Here is a 17,548-nt window from a genome sequence, read left to right on the forward strand (position 1 = left end):
ACAGTGAAGCTCACCATGGGTGAAAAAGAAGGCAACAGAAATGGGAAGAAGGTAAAAGTGACCGAATTTGACCTTTGCAGTAAAGATGCTGACCACATATTGATTTGCACACCCTGCTGCTCCTCTAGCAATGGAGCAGCTTGGCAGCTGTCACAAAGGACAAGTTAGCAAGAGACACTTTCCATCTGCCATTGGTCCTTGCAGGTTCTAAAGGACAGGGCATGTTGTAGTAACCCTTGTGCTAGCTAATGGCCCTGCACTAGAGTCCTCTCTCTGCAGCCTGTTATACAGCTACTGAGTCATTTCACATACCAATTCACAGATTTGACCAAACACAGACAAGACAGACTGCAAAACAAAGCAATAATTAACAGTCTGCACCTCGTGTGTATAGCATCTCCTTGCATAGTTGGCATCAGTGAGGGTTTATTTTCTGGCTAGAGTTCAGATTTCTAAACCCCTGCCAATACCATTTCTGAAAAGGGAAATTCAGCAATACCTTCTTCAAGCAAATGCTGCCATGTCACAGTGCTCTACAACAGGATCACAGTAAGTGACTCTTAGGAGGCAGCACAATAAAAACAAGATAGCAAACGGGATTATATTGAATTTGCCTCACAAAAGCGCTTTTGGTACTGAAAGGAGTCACCCACTGACTTAGAATCCTGGAACAGTTTGTCTGGAAGGGACCTTTAAAGGTCATCTAGTCCCATATTTCTGCAGTAAGCACAGGCATCTTTAACTAGATTAGGTTGCCCAGAGCCCTGTCCAACCTGACCTGGTAAACTTTCCAGGAGTGGAGCATCTACCCCCTCTCTTGGGCCAGTGTTTCATCACCCTGGCTGTACAAAACTTCTTCCTATATCTAGTCTAAATCTCCCCTCTTCTGGTTTAAAACCATCACCTCTTGTCCTGTCACAACAGGGCCTGTTGGAGAGACTGTCCCATTTTCCTTGTACTCCTTTAAGTACTGAAAGGTTGCAGTAAGGCCTCCCCAGAGCCTTCTCTTCTCCAGGCTGCAAAACTCCAGCTCTGTAGGAGAGGTGCACCAGCCCTTTGATTATTTTTATGACCCTTTTCTGGACCCACTCTGACATGCTCATGTTCTTCTGGTGCTGAGGACTCAACAACTGGACACAGTACTCCAGGTGAGGTCTCACAGCAGCAGCAGGATGACCTTGACCTGCTGGTCACATTCTTTTGATGCAGACCAGGACATCATTTGCCTTCCAGGGCCGTGAGTGCACATTGCTGGCTCATGCCCAGCTTCTCATCCACCAGTACCCCCAAGTCCTTTTCCACAGAGCTGCTCTCAATTCAATCACCCCCAGCCTGTTAGCAATATCTAGGATTGCCCCATCACAGGTGCAGGATCTTATTGAACCTCATGAGGTTCATATAGGCTCACTTCTCCAGCTTGTCCAGGTCCCTCTGGATGGCACCCCATCCCTGTCATGTCAGCTGCACTACTCAGCTTGGTGCCATCTGCAAACCTGCTGAGGGTGCATTTGATCCCATTGTCTATGCCATTGATGAAGATGCTAAACAGCACTGATCCCTGGTTGGGCCCCTAAAGAACACCACTTGTCACTGATCTTTGTATGGACAATGAGCTGTTGACCATAACCCTCTGACTGTGATCTGCCAACCAGTTCCTTAACCACCAAACAATCCACCCAACAATCCCTAACTCTCTACCTTCGGCAGTCAAAGCCTTTACAGAACTCCTGAGAGATGACATCCATTGTTCTACCCTTGTCCACTGATGTAGTCACTCCATCACAGAAGGCCACCAGTTTGGTCAGGCAGGACCTGCCCTTGGTGAAGCCACGCTGTCTCACTCAAATCATCTTGTATTGCTACCAAGGATTACATCAACCTAGGTGCAGGACCTTGCACTTTGCCTTAGTGAACCTCTCCTCAGCCCACATCTCTAGCCTGTTCAGGTCACTCTGCATGGCATTGTGTCCTTCAGTCTTGTCAGCCACACCACTCAGTTTGGTCCCATCAGCAAACCTGCTGAGGCTACACTCAATCTTGATGCCTGTATCATTGACAAAGATATTGAACAGCACTGGTCCCAGTACAGACCCCTGAGAGACACCACTTGTGACCCGGCTCCATCAAGCCATTAATCACTACCCTTTGTATGTGATCATCCAACCAATTCCTTATCTACTGAACAATGCACCCATCAAATCTGTATCTCTTCAGTTTAGAGAGAAGGATGTTGTGGGGGACCGTCAGCCATCTACGCTGTCAGCTCGTGGCTTGGACAGCAGCACTCTCAGCTGGGTTAGGAACTGGCTGGAGGCTGAGCCCAGAGAGTGGTGGTGAATGGTGCCACATCCAGCTGGCAGCCAGGCACCAGTGGTGTCCCCCAGGGATCAGTACTGGGCCCCATCCTCTTTAACATCTTCATTGATGATCTGGATGAGGGGGCTGAGTCAGTCATCAGCAAGTTTGCAGATGACACCAAGTTAGGAGCAGATGTTGGTCAGTTAGAGGGTAGAAAGGCTCTGCAGAGGGACCTCGACCGACTGGACAGATGGGCAGAGTCCAACAGGATGGCATTCAACAAGTCCAAGTGCCAGGTGCTGCACTTTGGCCACAGCAACCCCATGCAGAGCTACAGGCTGGGGTCAGAGTGGCTGAGAGCTGCCAAACAGAGAAGGACCTGGGGGTGCTGATTGACAGCCGCCTAAACATGAGCCAGCAGTGTGCCCAGGTGGCCAAGAGGGCCAATGGCATCCTGGGCTGCATTAGGAATAGTGTGGCCAGCAAGAGCAGGGAAGTAATTTTGCATTGGTTAGGCCACACCTTGAATCCTGTGTCCAGTTCTGGGGCCCTCAGTTTAAGAAGGACATCGAGACACTTGAAGGTGTCCAGAGAAGGGCAACAAGGCTGGGGAGAGGCCTTGAGCACAGCCCTGTGAGGAGAGGCTGAGGGAGCTGGGATTGTTTAGCCTGGAGAAGAGGAGGCTCAGGGGAGACCTCATTGCCCTCTACAACTACCTGAAAGGTGGTTGTAGCCAGGAAGGGGTTGGTCTCTTCTCCCAGGCAACCAGCATCAGAACAAGGGGACACAGTCTCAAGCTGTGCCAGGGGAGGTTTAGACTTGAGGTGAGGAGAAAGTTCTTCACCAAGCGAGTCGTTCGTCATTGGAATGTGCTGCCCAGGGAGGTGGTGGAGTCACCGTCCCTGGAGGTGTTCAAGAGGGGATTAGATGTGGCACTTGGTGCCATGGTCTAGTCGTGAGATCTGTGGAGACAGGTTGGACTCGATGATCCTCGAGGTCTCTTCCAACCTTGGTGATACTGTGACTGTGGCAAAGGCTTTACAGAAGTCCAGAGGGATAACATGTGTTGGTCTTCCCTTGTCCACTGATGTAGTTACACCATCAGAGAAAGCCACAGAAAGGTCGGTCAGGCAGGACCTGCTCTTTGTGAAGCCATGCTGGCTATCTTGAATCATCTCCCTGTTCTCTGTGTGCTTTAGTACAGCTTCTAGGAGGATGTGTTCTATCATCTTCCCAGGCACAAGGTGGGGCTGACAGGTTGGTAATTTCCAGTCCTCTTTTTTAAAATGGGTGCAGTGTTTCCCTTCTTGCAGCCCCCAGGGACTTCAGCTGACTGCCAGGACTTCTCACAGATCATGGAGAGTGGCTTTGCAGCTTATCAGCCAATTCCTTCAGAGCTCTGGGATGCATCTCATTAGCTCTCATAGATTTATGTATGTTCAGGTTCATCAGGTGGTCCTAAACTTGATCTTCCCTTGATCTACTCTGTGGGTCTGCACTCAGTGGTCCATCAACTTGGAAGGGGGATGGAGTAAGTTTGACAGTGAAGACTGAGGCAAAAATGTTACTGAGTATATCAGCCTACCCCTCATCTGCTGACACTAGCTCTCCATTCCCACTCAGCAGAGCATGTGCACTAACTTTTCTTTTCTGGTTAATGTACCTGTAGAAGTCCTCCTTGTTATTCTTTGCACCCCTTGCGAGGTTCAGCTCCAGCCATGACTTGGCCTTCCTGCCCTCATTCCTACACAACTGGGTGCTGTTCCTACATTCCTCTCAGGTTACCTGTCCCTGCTTCCACTGTCTGTGCAGTTCCCTCTTCCTCTTGATTTTCACCAGCAGGTTATTCAGTCACACCAGTCTCTCACCTTGCCTGCCTGATTTCATACAGCTGGGGACTGAGAAATCTTGGACTCTAAGGATAATGTCAGTATCTGCCAGCTCTGCTCCCCTGTCCCTGAGCATCCTTTCCCCTGGGGTCCTACTGGCTAACTCCCTAAGGAGCTGGAAGTTTGCCTTCCTAAAATTTAGAGTCCTGACTATACTCTTTGCCTGTCCCATATCCCTTAGGACTGCAAACTCCACCTGTGCATGATCACTGCAGCCCAGGCTGCCCCTAATCTTGACATCACTGATGAGTTCTTCACTTGCATTTGTGACCACCAGGTCCAGTATTGCATTCCCTTGGGTAGGGCTGTCTATTACCTGGCTCAAGAAACTATCATCCATGCATTCCAGGGTCTCCTTGATTGCCTGCACCTTGCTGTGCTATTTTTCCAGCAAATGTTGGGTCCCCCCAGGAGGATGAGAGCCTGCAAGCATGAAGTCTTATCTTGCTGAAGTAGGAAGACTTCATCAGTGGGCTTCCCTTGATCAGGTGGCCTGCAGTAGATGGCAACCACAAGGTTCCTTTTGTTGCCTTTGTCTCTCAATCTTGTCCATAACCTTTCATCTGCTCATGGCAGTTCTTCAGAGACAGCTCTTCACATTCTATCCATTTCCTGACATGAAAGGCAATGCCTCTGCCCTTCCTTCCTCACCTGGCTGCAGGCTGTTCAGAAGGGCCATCAATAGCCACGCTTCAGTCATAGGATTCATCCCACCAAGTCTTAGTAATGGCTATCAGGTCACAGTTTTCTAGCTACACATTAGCTTCTGCCTCCTGTTTGTTGCCCATGCTGTGTGTGTTCACCTGGAGGCACTTCAGCTGGGCTGTTGGCTGCATCACAATTAAAGGAGATCCCCTTCATTCCCTTGAGGTGTTTCATGAGTTTCCTTGCTGGCTTCTACTGCCTCAGTAGAGCCTCCAGTGAGTAAATCCTCTTGTTATCATAGGCAAGACTTATTGCTTCCCCCTCCCCCTTCACATCTAGTTTAAAGCCTTATCAATGAGTCCTGCTAGTTCCTGGGCAAAGACCCTCCTTTTCCTTTGCAAAAGGTTGCTCCCATCTGGTGCCAGCCTGCAAGCTGCCAGGTAGGCTAAGCCACTGTGAAAGAACTCAAAACTCTGATATTGACCCCATGTGGCAGTTTTAGGCTGATGCCTAGGAAATCTTCCACAGATTGAGCAGAAAAGTGGTGGAATGCAAATAAATTACCATTGGATGTAAAAGGGAGACGAATGATAAGGTCTAAATAATCCCAGTGCTCTGGTAACTGACAGCATTGGTTGTGTAAACTAACTCTCTTTCAGCTTCTTCACTCTAGCAGATACTGGCTGGTGCCTTTGCTTGGCTGCTGCTGACCTGGGCTGTGTTCTTGTTGTGGCTAAGCATTAACAATCTACTCCTGCTCCTCTCTCTCTTTTCCCTTGTAGGGGGGGCAGGAAGGGAGTCAAGAGCTGGAAGCTGTTGGTAGCCCCCTGGTTTTGTCCAGGGGAGCCCTTGTGTTGTTTATAGATTGTAAATACATGTAACTATTGTATATTTTGTACATATTCATTGCATTCCATAGTTCTAGATTGTAGTGTTGCTTGTAAATATAGCTTCATTTGCTTTCATCTGAGCTGGTCTGGCAATTTTATTCTGGACATAATTTCAACCCACCACACCCCAGCCACAGAGCCATGTATTAATGGAGTTGATTTGTCTGTTCCTTCCAGTGTCTCTGCCCATCACTAGAAGGAGGGTGGAAATGAACCTGTGCCCCAGATTACCTCATTAACCATCCTAGGGCCCCAAAGTCTCTTTTAGTCGCCTTTGGGCTATGTATTACAGCTTCTTCACCAGCAGTGGGTAGTAGTCTGAGTGCCTCAACCAGCTTGGGAATTTCTTAGTGATTGAGTGTTTGATGCAGACACAAATTCCTCGGAAAAGTTTACCCTCTGCAGAATTTTGTCTGTGGTTTTGAATGTTAAAATATTAATTACCTGGGAAGCAACATAATGGGAAAACTTTGCTTGGCTGCTTTTTGTTGTTGTTGTTAACAAGTGTAAAAATTGTTGGGCAGGGGAGGAGGCGAGTAAGAATTTAACAAATGCTGATGCTCTGAGGATACTACAGGGGAAAAGAGCCGAAGTGTTCACCACAAAAACAAACCACTTTGAGAATAGAATAGAATAGACCAGGTTGGAAGAGACCTTCAAGATCATCGTGTCCAACCCATCAACCAATCCAACACCACCTAAACAACTAACCCATGGCACCAAGCACCCCATCAAGTCTCCTCCTGAACACCTCCACCACCTCCCCGGGCAGCCCACTCCAATGGGCAATCACTCTCTCTGTGTAGAACTTCCTCCTAACCTCCAGCCTAAACCTCCCCTGGCACAGCCTGAGACTGTGTCCTCTTGTTCTGGTGCTGGTTGCCTGGGAGAAGAGACCAATCCCCACCTGGCTAAAACCTCCCTTCAGGTAGTTGTAGAGAGCAATAAGGTCACCCCTGAGTCTCCTCTTCTCCAGGCTAAGCAACCCCAGCTCCCTCAGTCTCTCCTCATAGGGCCTTGTGTTCCAAACCCCTCAGCAACTTTGTTGCCCTTCTCTGGACTTGCTCCATCAAGTCAAACTCCTTCCTACCTGAAGGGAGGTTGTAGACAGACAGATGTTGGTCTCTTCTCCCAGGCAGCCAGTACCAGAACAAGAGGACACAGTCTCAGGCTGAGCCAGGGGAGGTTCAGGCTAGATGTCAGGAAAAAGTTCTATACAGAAAGAGTGATTACCCATTGGAATGGGCTGCCTGGGGAGGTGGTGGAGTTGCCATCACTGGAGGTTTTCAGGAGGAGACTTGATGGGGTGCTTGGTGCCGTGGGTTAGTTGTTTGGGTGGTGTTGGATTGGTTGATGGGTTGGACGCGGTGATCTTGAAGGTCTCTTCCAACCTGGTTTATTCTATTCTATTCTATTCTAAACTGAAGGGTCCAGAACTGGACACAGGACTCAAGGTGTGGCCTAACCAGTGCAGTGTACAGGGGCAGAATGACCTCCCTGCTCCTGCTGGCCACACTGTTCCTGATGCAGGCCAGGATGCCATTGGCTCCTGGCTGTCTGGGCACACTGCAGGCTCATGTTCAGCCTACCATCAACCAGCACCCCCAGGTCCCTCTCTGCCTGGCTGCTCTCCAGCCACTCTGACCCCAGCCTGTGGCACTGCATGGGGTTGTTGCAGCCAGTGTGCAGAACCCGGCACTTGAGACGGAAGACAACCACGCTTCACCTAGTAATCAGAGAAACTGGTATTGCAACCACCACAAACTGACAACTGTGTGAAACAACAGCCCTGGAAAGCTCATGTTTGGGACTGCAACACGAACAGCAAAGCACCATCTATGCAGCTCAAGCGACCGCCTTACCACCACTGCTGCGCTCCTGGACAAATGAGGACAGAACAGTGGCTTTCTGGTGGCAAAAATAACGGAATACATGGCTTTTGGAAAGCAAGCCAAGAACTGCAGATATCCATGAGTTACATTTTGGAACCCCCCCAGCTCCAACAGGCAAGGGATACCTCATTTCATCTGCTCTTACAGAAAAAAAACCTGTAACTGCAAAGGTTCCTCTAAGTGGAACCGAGAATGCCAGTAAGAATAAGATGAGGGGTGAGGATGGGGAGAAGAAACAACCAAAGGAAGGAAAAAAAATAATTGTAGTTAGGATCTGGTTTGACTAAAACAACTCAGTGTATCAGAATCATAGTCCAAAGACTTCCTTGGTCATTTCCAACAGTTTTCATATAACTATGGGAAAGTGTCTTTTACTTCTTCAGGTAAACTGAAATGCCACTGCCTTCTCTGCTTGGCATATTAAATCCTTTCTCTAACAGCCATTAGGCCATACATCACTGCTTCTAGAATTCCATTCCTGAGAGAATCTAAGGGACCTGAATAGTGTCCATTAGAATAAATGGGATTTTATTGGTAACGTGATCAAGCCTCAGTTGTTTCTCAGGGCAGAATCAGAACTGGTAGCCCTCCACAATCCTGCCAGGAATGCCCTAAGATTGTTGTTTTCAGCCTTGGGTCTGTGAGCATGTCACTGTGTAGAGCTTTGAAGCCTAGAACAATGCCTGATGTTTTGTGTAATGCTACAGTCTGGTTCTTTATTAGGAAGTTTCTTTCTAGCTGCTGAAGTATGTTTAGGAACACATCTTGTTCCTATGGAAATCAGTGAGAATTCTGCCCTTGACTCCAAATAGAGCAAGAACAGACTCCCTGTCTGCAAGATCAGACATCCTGGCATAGAGTGACAAAATTGGATGGGCCTGCTAAACTTCACTAGCATGAAAAGGTTAGCCTGCAAATCGAGACCCAAAAGGAGAAGCATACAGGCTGCTGCTGGGGCTCCTGCAAATCCATTTGTGAGGTTTCTGCCTGCCATATCTTCAGAGAAGACCACAAATTCTCTTTAATACATTCACCAGCAATCAGGATGAGGAGATTGAGTGCACCTCAGTAAGCCTGCAGATGCCACCAAACTGGGCAGTTCAGGAACAGCACTGAAGAGCTGAGATGCCACCTGAACTCAGTGTCATCATACAGTGACAGGAGGCATGGAGGTGTAAGTGGGGAACACGCTATGTATTTTTCCTGATCTGCACCAGTTTTTTGGGGGTGAGCTGCTCCTTCTGTATGTTTTGGTGAGCCACACTGTGGGCATCTGGGGCATCAAAGCACAAACCTACCCTCTTGTCCGACAAGCCGCTAGCAGATGAATTGGCCTGTATTCTTCCAGTTACCAGAAAGAAAAGCAAAACAACCAACAAACCCACCCACAATTTGTCCTACAGTGCTTTCAATCTGAACTGTTCTAAAGGCTGCACTATGCTGTTATTAGTTTTTCAAGGAGTCTCCCAAGAGTAGAGGCTTCTGAAGTCTACTGGATATTAACCAGGTACCAGAGCAAAGCTCCATGACGGCAGATAAACCATTTGCCACATGCTGCCTGCCTCTATCTCTAAACACCAGTCAGGTTCTTGGAATCAGAATTACACCACTGATGTTTCCCAGCACCGGTGGATGAACTCTTTACAACCCAGGCAAAGGCTTAGGCAGAGTTAATGTGCAGGATCTATAGAGGCCAACAAACAGCTCTGTCTTTGTTTTTCTGGCCTTTGTAACTAATCCTTTTGTTCCATGTTTCTGAAGCAGTAAAGCAGTCTGCTCGCTCTTGAGTTTGATCTACTCTGAGATTTTGTTTCTGCTCTTACTGGACTTCTGGTGACTACTAACACCACTAACTATTACAACCCAATTCATCAGTACCTGGCTAACTCTTTGGTAATGCCTGACTTCAGAGTGCCATATTTCTTCCCAAACTTTTAAATCCTTATAAAAACTTCCACATACTCTATTCCCTCATGCAGGACACCACACCACGTTCAGTGGGACTCTGTGAGAAGTAAGACTCACTTGGCTATTCAGACTTCCTGTAGTCTATGCTGCAGTGATGTACAAATTGATCATTAGCCGAGCTCTACAACTACTGAACTCTGTTATTAGTTTGCACAATAAAAAGATTTGAAAGTTAGCTTGAATGTGGAAGCAATTTGAGCAGATGTCCTTTTATTCTCTTTTGGAAGTAAGAAAACACAACCAGGTCCAAAACTTCCAGAGTACCTAGAGTCTGTGTATGTGAACTTTTAGCCATGCAGCAATAGGCATTTTAGAGACCTGGAAGATGGCTGCCTCCTAAATAAATTTTAAACACACACCACCACAACAACAATAAATCAGATTTCTTTGGGTTATTTTGAATGTGGGCCTTAAAATCCTAAGCAATTTTGAAGCCACTGTATATTTAGTTCATTTAGCCAGTACATGAAGGATCAGAAAGGAGCTTCTCTACTTTTCACCTTTAAAGACTAAAATGACCAAACCCAAAGAGTATTACTTTACTTTCCACAGGCAGACAAAAATATCTCTCTTTTCTTGATTTTTTTTCAGGTGAGTTCTCATGAAAGATGGAAGTAAATCTACCATTACAACAGAAAAGTGAAGGCTTTGAAAATTGGGGTTTCATCTGTAAACCTTCCATAGAAAATAACCCTGCTTCGATCTGAAAGCACCAGTATTGATTAGCATAGTGATTCTGAAAAGCAAGACCAAGCAAACAAACCCAACCCATAGCTAAACCAAGCACATCATATTTTGAAGTATAAATATTTTACAATAGTTTATGAAGAATATATTTAAGCTCCCAACTGGAATAATATAGAAACAGCTCTCATATCTTACTAACATCATTACTCACTCCTGTCAAATGAAACTGTGCTTTATAAGCTCAAACAACGTACTTGGAGGCTCAGCTGCCATTCTCACTCCTTAGAAGAGAAATGGCAAAGGAAAAGAAACAAAAGTAATTAAAATCAAGATTCCATTTTTGGCTCTGCAGTGCTGGTTCCTGCCCTCTACAAGCCCCTTGCCACCAATATGCATCTCTTAAATTCATGACTGCCTTATTTTTACCTCCAGAAAATGAGTACTTTCAACCTGACAGCCAACATACGTCTCCAGGAATGAGCCATTATTTAGGCTCTAGTCCCTGGAGGATAGATCTGTGAACTTCTTCTCTGAAAGCTGTTTTCTTCAAATATGTTTAGCAAAACAAATTTTAAGGAACTGTAACTAGAAGTAATTGCTCCATTGCATCTTACTGCCTCTCAGGCAGTAACTAGTGACCATGCAAAGACCATGGTGACCAACACAGGAAAAAACTGTTTGCTATCTTTTCTTGTTATTGTAGGGCAATAACATTTTGCTGCTCCAGACACAATATATGCACTTTACAAGGCTCTACACTGAAGATTCTACACACCAAATAAGCAAGCCTGAATGACAAACAGGGGGAAGATTGCTAGGGAAAAGAGGAAATAGAAATAGCAAGGCGACCTGTCCAGAGTAGATCATTGAGAAAGAAAGGAGTTTCACCAGCTCCACTAAATACTGGTCCAGTATCTTATCTGACAAACCAGTTGAGGGACTTCCAACACTTGAGAAACAGACAATATTATTTCCACATCAGCAAAGTTTCATCAATATGCAGCTTAGTCAGGCTACATATTGCACAAGAGCAGCACAGTCAGAAGTATTTTTGTTTAGGAAATCCAGTGTACATTTATACCCATGTTACTTGGGTGTAATGGTGAGTAAATAACAATATAAACCAATATCATCCATACCTATTAGACTGAGCTTTCAGGTTCAGGTACTTTTTTCCACTCCCTGAAACAGAACACTTTCTCTAACAGCTCATATATTTAGGTGTCTTCTTACAATCTTAAGTGACTAGTGTTCTGAAAAATAACCATGAAAGTCGTACAGGCTACTTAGGGATTCTTTTTCTTGCTGCCTTGTTATCAGGCTTCAAAATAAAATGATGATTTTTTTGCCCCCTTCCTCTCATGACAGCCAGTGTCTGAGACCTGAATGGGAATAACCTGTTGTTCTTCATAGCACCAGTAAAAAAAAGACTGAGCTTTGCAGAAGGCATAAAGCACAGCACAAAAACTACATCACTTTACCTGTAGTGACTGTGAAGTACCAGGTAGTTAAAATGTAATAGTTCAGTACAGAAATTCAAGTCAATGACATACAAAGGAGAGAAGATGCTGACTAAGGTATCATTTTTTTCTTTCTTTCTCTTCATGGGACTGTCATAAAATTACTTCACTGGTAATGGCCAGAAGGTTCTCAATTCCCTAGGAACATTGTAGATGGATGACTTGCTACTAAGCCGTAAGAAAAAAAGAATATGAAAGTCAAGGTCACAAAGCCTTGATTCTTTAGAGCATTTAAGTAAAAGCTTGAAGAGCGATTTGCCTACTGATACTAGAAACCACTAATGCATTGGGAATGAGGCATGGTTTAGCACTTCGCTGAACTGAGATGGCCTGGGGATAGACTCTTCCTAGCAGTATAAAAGACAAAGTTATTTTATAGCAGTTTATTTATGAAAAAGAATCATTTCAAGAAAGAAATAAAACACACACTTCTTATGAAGTTTTCCCACTGCTGTAACTTGCTACTCCTGTCATCTAAAGCAGTCTCAACTGAACGGCGCTCAGCGGTGTTTTGGTGTAGAACTGTATCTCCTGAAACACCCCTTACGCACTCCCCATGCTTCTCAACAGAACATTGCACACTACATTTCTTGCCAAACAATGAAAATTGGTAGAATAGTTTCAGGGGGTTTAACCCGACCTACAAGTAAGGTTAAAGTGCCTGCCTGCTCACTGTGTCTCCTCGCTGAATGGACGCTCTTTGGCATAGGAGAAAAGAAAAAAATTAAGAATGCTAAAAATTCTCCTTTTTACCTGACTCTGATGAAGTTAACCCAGAAAAGGAGTGACTAGCAGCTAGCATAAATGGGATTAGGATGACTGATTTCAGATGGGTGACAGCAGTACACAACATTTTAAGAGCTAACATGACTGTGCTAAGTTAAATAGAGTTAACAAGGAAGATTTTCACTTGCATCATTAAGGGAAAGAGATGTATAAGGTATGTTTACTTCTCATAACAGTGAAGAATAAGTACAGTTTTAAAAGTACTCCATTTTAGAAGTATTTTGTTTCATTAGCTCAGAGCACCTCACAGGTACAAGTGGGCAACATTTTCTTCTGTTGAGATAGGGTGGGATACAAGAGACCCATCAAGGTCACACCACAAGAAGGTGACAAAGTTACACTACTGAAAACCAGCTCTGCTGTAGCAGCACAACCACAGAGACTGCAATACCACGACTCTCAAAGAGGTATGCACTACTAAATGATACACAAAGATCACATCACACTTTTCAGTACTAACAGATATAAAGAGTACTTCGAACAAGCGACAAGACAAAACGCATCTTAGGCTCAGCTTTGTAGCTAAAAGACATAAGGCAGTAAAACAAGTACTAAGAAATTGCAACATAGCTCACACACTTGCTTAACCCTATCCAGATACCATTAATTAAGGCTGAAGAAGTAACTGAGCACTAGAAGACTGAATGCCGGCAACATGATTGCACAGGTTTTATTTGCTTGGTTTTTTCTCCTCAGTGATAAAACATGATTCTAGTACGAATACTCTTCATGAAAACAAACAAACAAACAACAAAAAAAGGAAATCGGACTAACAGATAACCCCGAAGACTCAGAGGGGTCCTGTTGTCATGGAAACAAGTCACCACTAATGAGCTTTTCAAGACAGGAGTGATTAATACCTGAGTCCTGCAAATAAATATTGATTCAAACCCGAAATACACATAATCAACCCACTGCCAGCAGCCTCAATAATGGGCAAACAAACACGACAGTCATCTCCACCAGGTCCCTCAGTAGCGCTGTTTACCTACCGCCTTAGCGTCCTTCCACACTGGGAGGCACACAAAGTTTCCCAAACGCGAGCTGCCGGCTTGCTGCGCCGGGGAAAGGCAGCGGTGGCCGTCCAGCCCAACACGGGCCGGGCCAGCTCCGCTTCTCCAATCCCGGCCGCTGCGCCGGGGAGCGGTTCCCGCAGATCTCTTAGGTAGCGCCCAGGAGCCAACTCACGATCCGCGACACCCCGCTCTCCCAAACCTCCATACGAATGAACCCCTCACCTTGCGCTCAGTCGCTTTCGGGGCACAACAGCCACTTTTCCTAACAGTTGTACGGCGAAGTCCCAGAGTGAAAACTCACCGACGACCCGGGGTCGGGAGCAGTAGCAGAGGGGCGACAGCAAAGGCGGCACCACCGACCTCCAGCAACAAAGCAAGGTGCTTCACTCCCCAAACCGGGAAAGAAGGCCCTGGTGCTCAGAAAGAGCTGCCACCTGCACTTCCCTACTCTACAGCTCTCCCATCCCCTCTAATCCCCACCTGCTTCTCCACCTTTTCCTTTCTTCCTCCCGCCCCCGCTCCAACCAGCTGCTCTCCCTCCACCTGGGACCGGCTTTCCAGGTGCCTTCCTACTCCTACGCGTCTCTCATCGACAACAGCTGAAGCGCAAGGCGCGGCCGCGCTGCCTCTCCCCACTCCAGCTCAGCTGTCCCGCATGCAAACTTCCCCGGTGCCACCCGGCGGTCCTTTCCTACCGCGGGGCACGGAGCGGGCTGCTCCACTCGTCTCGGGATATCGCTGCACGGAGCCCTGCCACGGGTGGAGAAGGGCAGCGCTGCCAGGAGGTGGCCGCTCTCCTCAGGAAAGCCCGTCGGCGTCCTCCGGGGGTAGGGGGTAGAGGCATCACTGGCGGAGGTAAAACCTAACGGGTGCGTCCCATAGCTTCCTCTTCCTCCTGCGGGGCTCACTGAGGAGAACCGCGCCGCTCTGGCTGCCGGCACCAGGCGCCCCGCCGGAGAGCCAGGCCGCCTCTGCGGCTCGCCGCCCCCCGCCCTGCTGCGGGCGGGAGTGCGCTGAGTGGGAAGAGAGGCACACGGAGGGAGCTGGAGAGATGAGCAGGTGAGGTGCGGCCGGAGCGCGGCGCCGCTCTCCAGTGCCCGCGGGGCGGGTCCCTCAGTGAAGTTGGTCTTTGTCCCTAGCGAGCGGGCGGCTCGGCCCCTCTCAGGAGGGGCAGGAGGCGAGGAGTGCGGCGGCTTTCCCCGCGCCGAGCTCTTCCCACCCTGGGCGGGCAGCAGCGAAGCGTTGGCTCCTCACCGCCGGCACCCGGCGGACAGCGACCCGAGGCTGCCCCACGCTCCACTGTCACGTTCCTTCCCGTGCCCCCTCTCCCCGTTCAGAGGGCAGCGGGGATTAAGTGTACTTTCAATTTTAAGAGCATTACATTAATAAATACTGATTCGGTGGTTTTAAATTATTCTGGGAGCATTCAGCAGCCCGCTAAGTAGCAATCCTCTCCGAGGAACTAATCAGAGGGATCAAACCCGGGCACCACGTTCTCCCAAGGCTTCTGTTGTGGCTTGCCCACCCGGGGTTACAGGGGGAACGCAGACCCTCAGCTGTTTTGCCTGTCTGCTTCAGATTCCGTTGGACAATGAGATTTAAAGAGAGCAATAAATAAAATATGGGAGTCGTCAGTTGTCGGAGATAGCAGCTCTTGTCCTTTGAACCTGGGCAGCCGGAGCAAGGCCACGGCAGCTGTAGTGAAAGCTGACTGCCTGTGCCTGTACGGGTGCCAGCAAGCAGCCATGGGCCCTGGAGCACACCACAATGGGAGCGTGCTATGAGGGTGTATGAAGGCATTGGCACAGCATCTCCTAGGAGCAGCGTGACGCAATCACCAGCTTGGTAGTGCTGCTGGCAAGCCCCAGCCTCTGCTTAGTAACAGCATGAGAGATTGGAGTCCTGCGTTTCACTATGAATTAAAATAGCCAAGGCTAAATGGAGTCTGTCCATTTAGCAGGAGTTTAGGCACTGGACTAGGAGCATGGCTTACAGCACTCAAAGCCCTTTATTATTATTAGTTTTTTTAATGTGACTCCAGTCACACTGCTGTGCACACACACATGCGCTAGCAGGGCAACATGAGTCCTTACGGCTCTTCAGGGAGGGGTGAAGCAGATTTGCACAGCCAGTACACTGCCCTTGCTGCTGCAACAGCAGAACCTGCCCCTCTAAGACAAAGACTGGAACATCTCTGAGAGAGGAAGATGTACACTGATTTACAGACTCAGTTTTCTAAAACTGGCTAAAGCTTTCTCATCTGTCCTTCCCTGCTTTTGTGCCTCATCTCCGTAGCCCAACAGGTAGTCATCACCTCAGAGGAGACCGCTCTAAACCAATGTCTGTAAAGGATCTCTCTCATATGAATTCAAATTACTATAAAAACTACTTTCCATTTTCATTTAATGCGTAAATCATGCAAAGCAGGGAGCTCCACAAACAGTGTTGCAAGAGTGATGACTCATGCTTACCACATGTACATTATTTACTGTTTGGGGATGGAGCTGTGTTTAAATTAGGCTGCTTGATAACATAATCGGGATGTTCTAAACTGCTTCCCCGTAATTACTATCCGGAGGAAGTAAAGCATCATTTCTTAAACCTAATCTCTCTCCCTGATGTGTTTTAATTCATAGTCTTGTGTGAAACTATGTTTTGGAATATTTGAGCCGGTGAAGCGTGTTTCCCGCTCAGGTGTTGCACATGGGAAGAGTTATTTCGGGTCTACTTCTCTGACCAGGCAAAAATATGACATTCTTCACAACAGCAAATTCAGTCAGTTGTTTAAAAACTGTGGAGCTGAACAATTTCTAACAGAAATGAAGGTCCCCTGTCAGCTTGTGCCAGTTTCTAATAGTAGGATGTCTCATTACACAGCTGTGTAAAACTAGGCTAGACTGTCCCATTGGGACTAATTCTGTTACAGGCACCAAATAAAACTTATGACTAGGTGGGCTGCTGTTAGTTTTTCAGAAAGTAATTACAGAGCATAGGAATGGTGGGCCACCAGTTCTGTAGTACTGCGGATTGCTCCTCTATTTCACTAAACCCTGAAAGAACAATAAGCTGTTCTATCCCCTATTTTTCCTTTTTAAGCAGATGGTACCAAGGAAGCTCTTCCCACGTGGGCACAAAGATTCAGAAGATGCTTTTGCGAAGTACTCAAGCGTCAGCCACTCTTTTCTTTCTGGGAATCTCTATCTGTTGGAGTGACATGCTGAACCCTCATCATAGTAGTATCATAGTATCAGTCAGGGTTGGAAGAGACCACAAGGATCATCTAGTTCCAATCCCCCTGCCATGGGCAGGGACATCCATTTCGTTGTCTTAAGTGACCACAGAAAAAGCTATGGATAGAGTCTCAAGTAAGATAAGTCTCTTAAGTAAGTTTTAAGTAAGATAGAATTCTGTATTACTCATGCTTACTTCCTGAGGAGCAGATATTTTCAAGAGGCTATATATGTGAGGGGAAAGAGCAGTAGGGAAGGTGTTTGACTGTTTTGGGGGGAGAGAAAGAAATGCTGGACTTCCAGTGGTTTGAGCTTTCAACTGGGTTTTGGTCAGATCTCAAACCCACAGGCGTGAAACACAACAAATAGTAATAGAAAGTGCAAATTAGGACAAGAAATGAAAATGAAATCCCAATCATTGATTCTGCATTCCATGCTGATGGCAGGTGCAGCAACCAAACACTTGTGTCTAAACAGCCTCAGAATAATCCACTGGGTGTTGCATGGCTCTTTTGCAGTAAACATCAAATAAAACCAATCTTGTCTTTTAGGTAGATGTTTCCCATTCTTTTTTAATAGCTACAAGTCTTCCTGCTCCAGCACTCCTGTATCATGTATACCAAAGCTGTTTAAACTCGTGTGTTTCTATCACTGTGTAAACCTCAATTACATATTTTGGTATGGAGAGTGACACTGAACAGAGGACAAGCAAGTGATTCCTCTATCA

General features: G+C 46.8%; 1 protein-coding gene across 3 annotated transcripts in view; it reads right to left on the reverse strand.

The window, feature by feature from the left end:
- Positions 1-15,068, reverse strand: part of SHISAL1 (shisa like 1) — a 116,583-nt gene extending 101,515 nt beyond the window's left edge. Inside the window, exon 1 of one of the 3 annotated variants that reach the window (XM_054173881.1) lies at positions 14,287-15,066. The gene's annotated coding sequence lies outside the window, so the exon portion shown is untranslated. Of the gene's footprint in view, positions 1-13,813; positions 14,065-14,286 lie in introns of those variants that run through there. The other 2 variants (XM_054173879.1, XM_054173880.1) reach the window with 2 other exon arrangements.
- Positions 15,069-17,548: the final 2,480 nt, after the last annotated feature.

The sequence above is a fragment of the Dryobates pubescens genome, chromosome 27 (genome assembly GCF_014839835.1).
Source record: "Dryobates pubescens isolate bDryPub1 chromosome 27, bDryPub1.pri, whole genome shotgun sequence".
NCBI lineage: Eukaryota > Metazoa > Chordata > Aves > Piciformes > Picidae > Dryobates > Dryobates pubescens.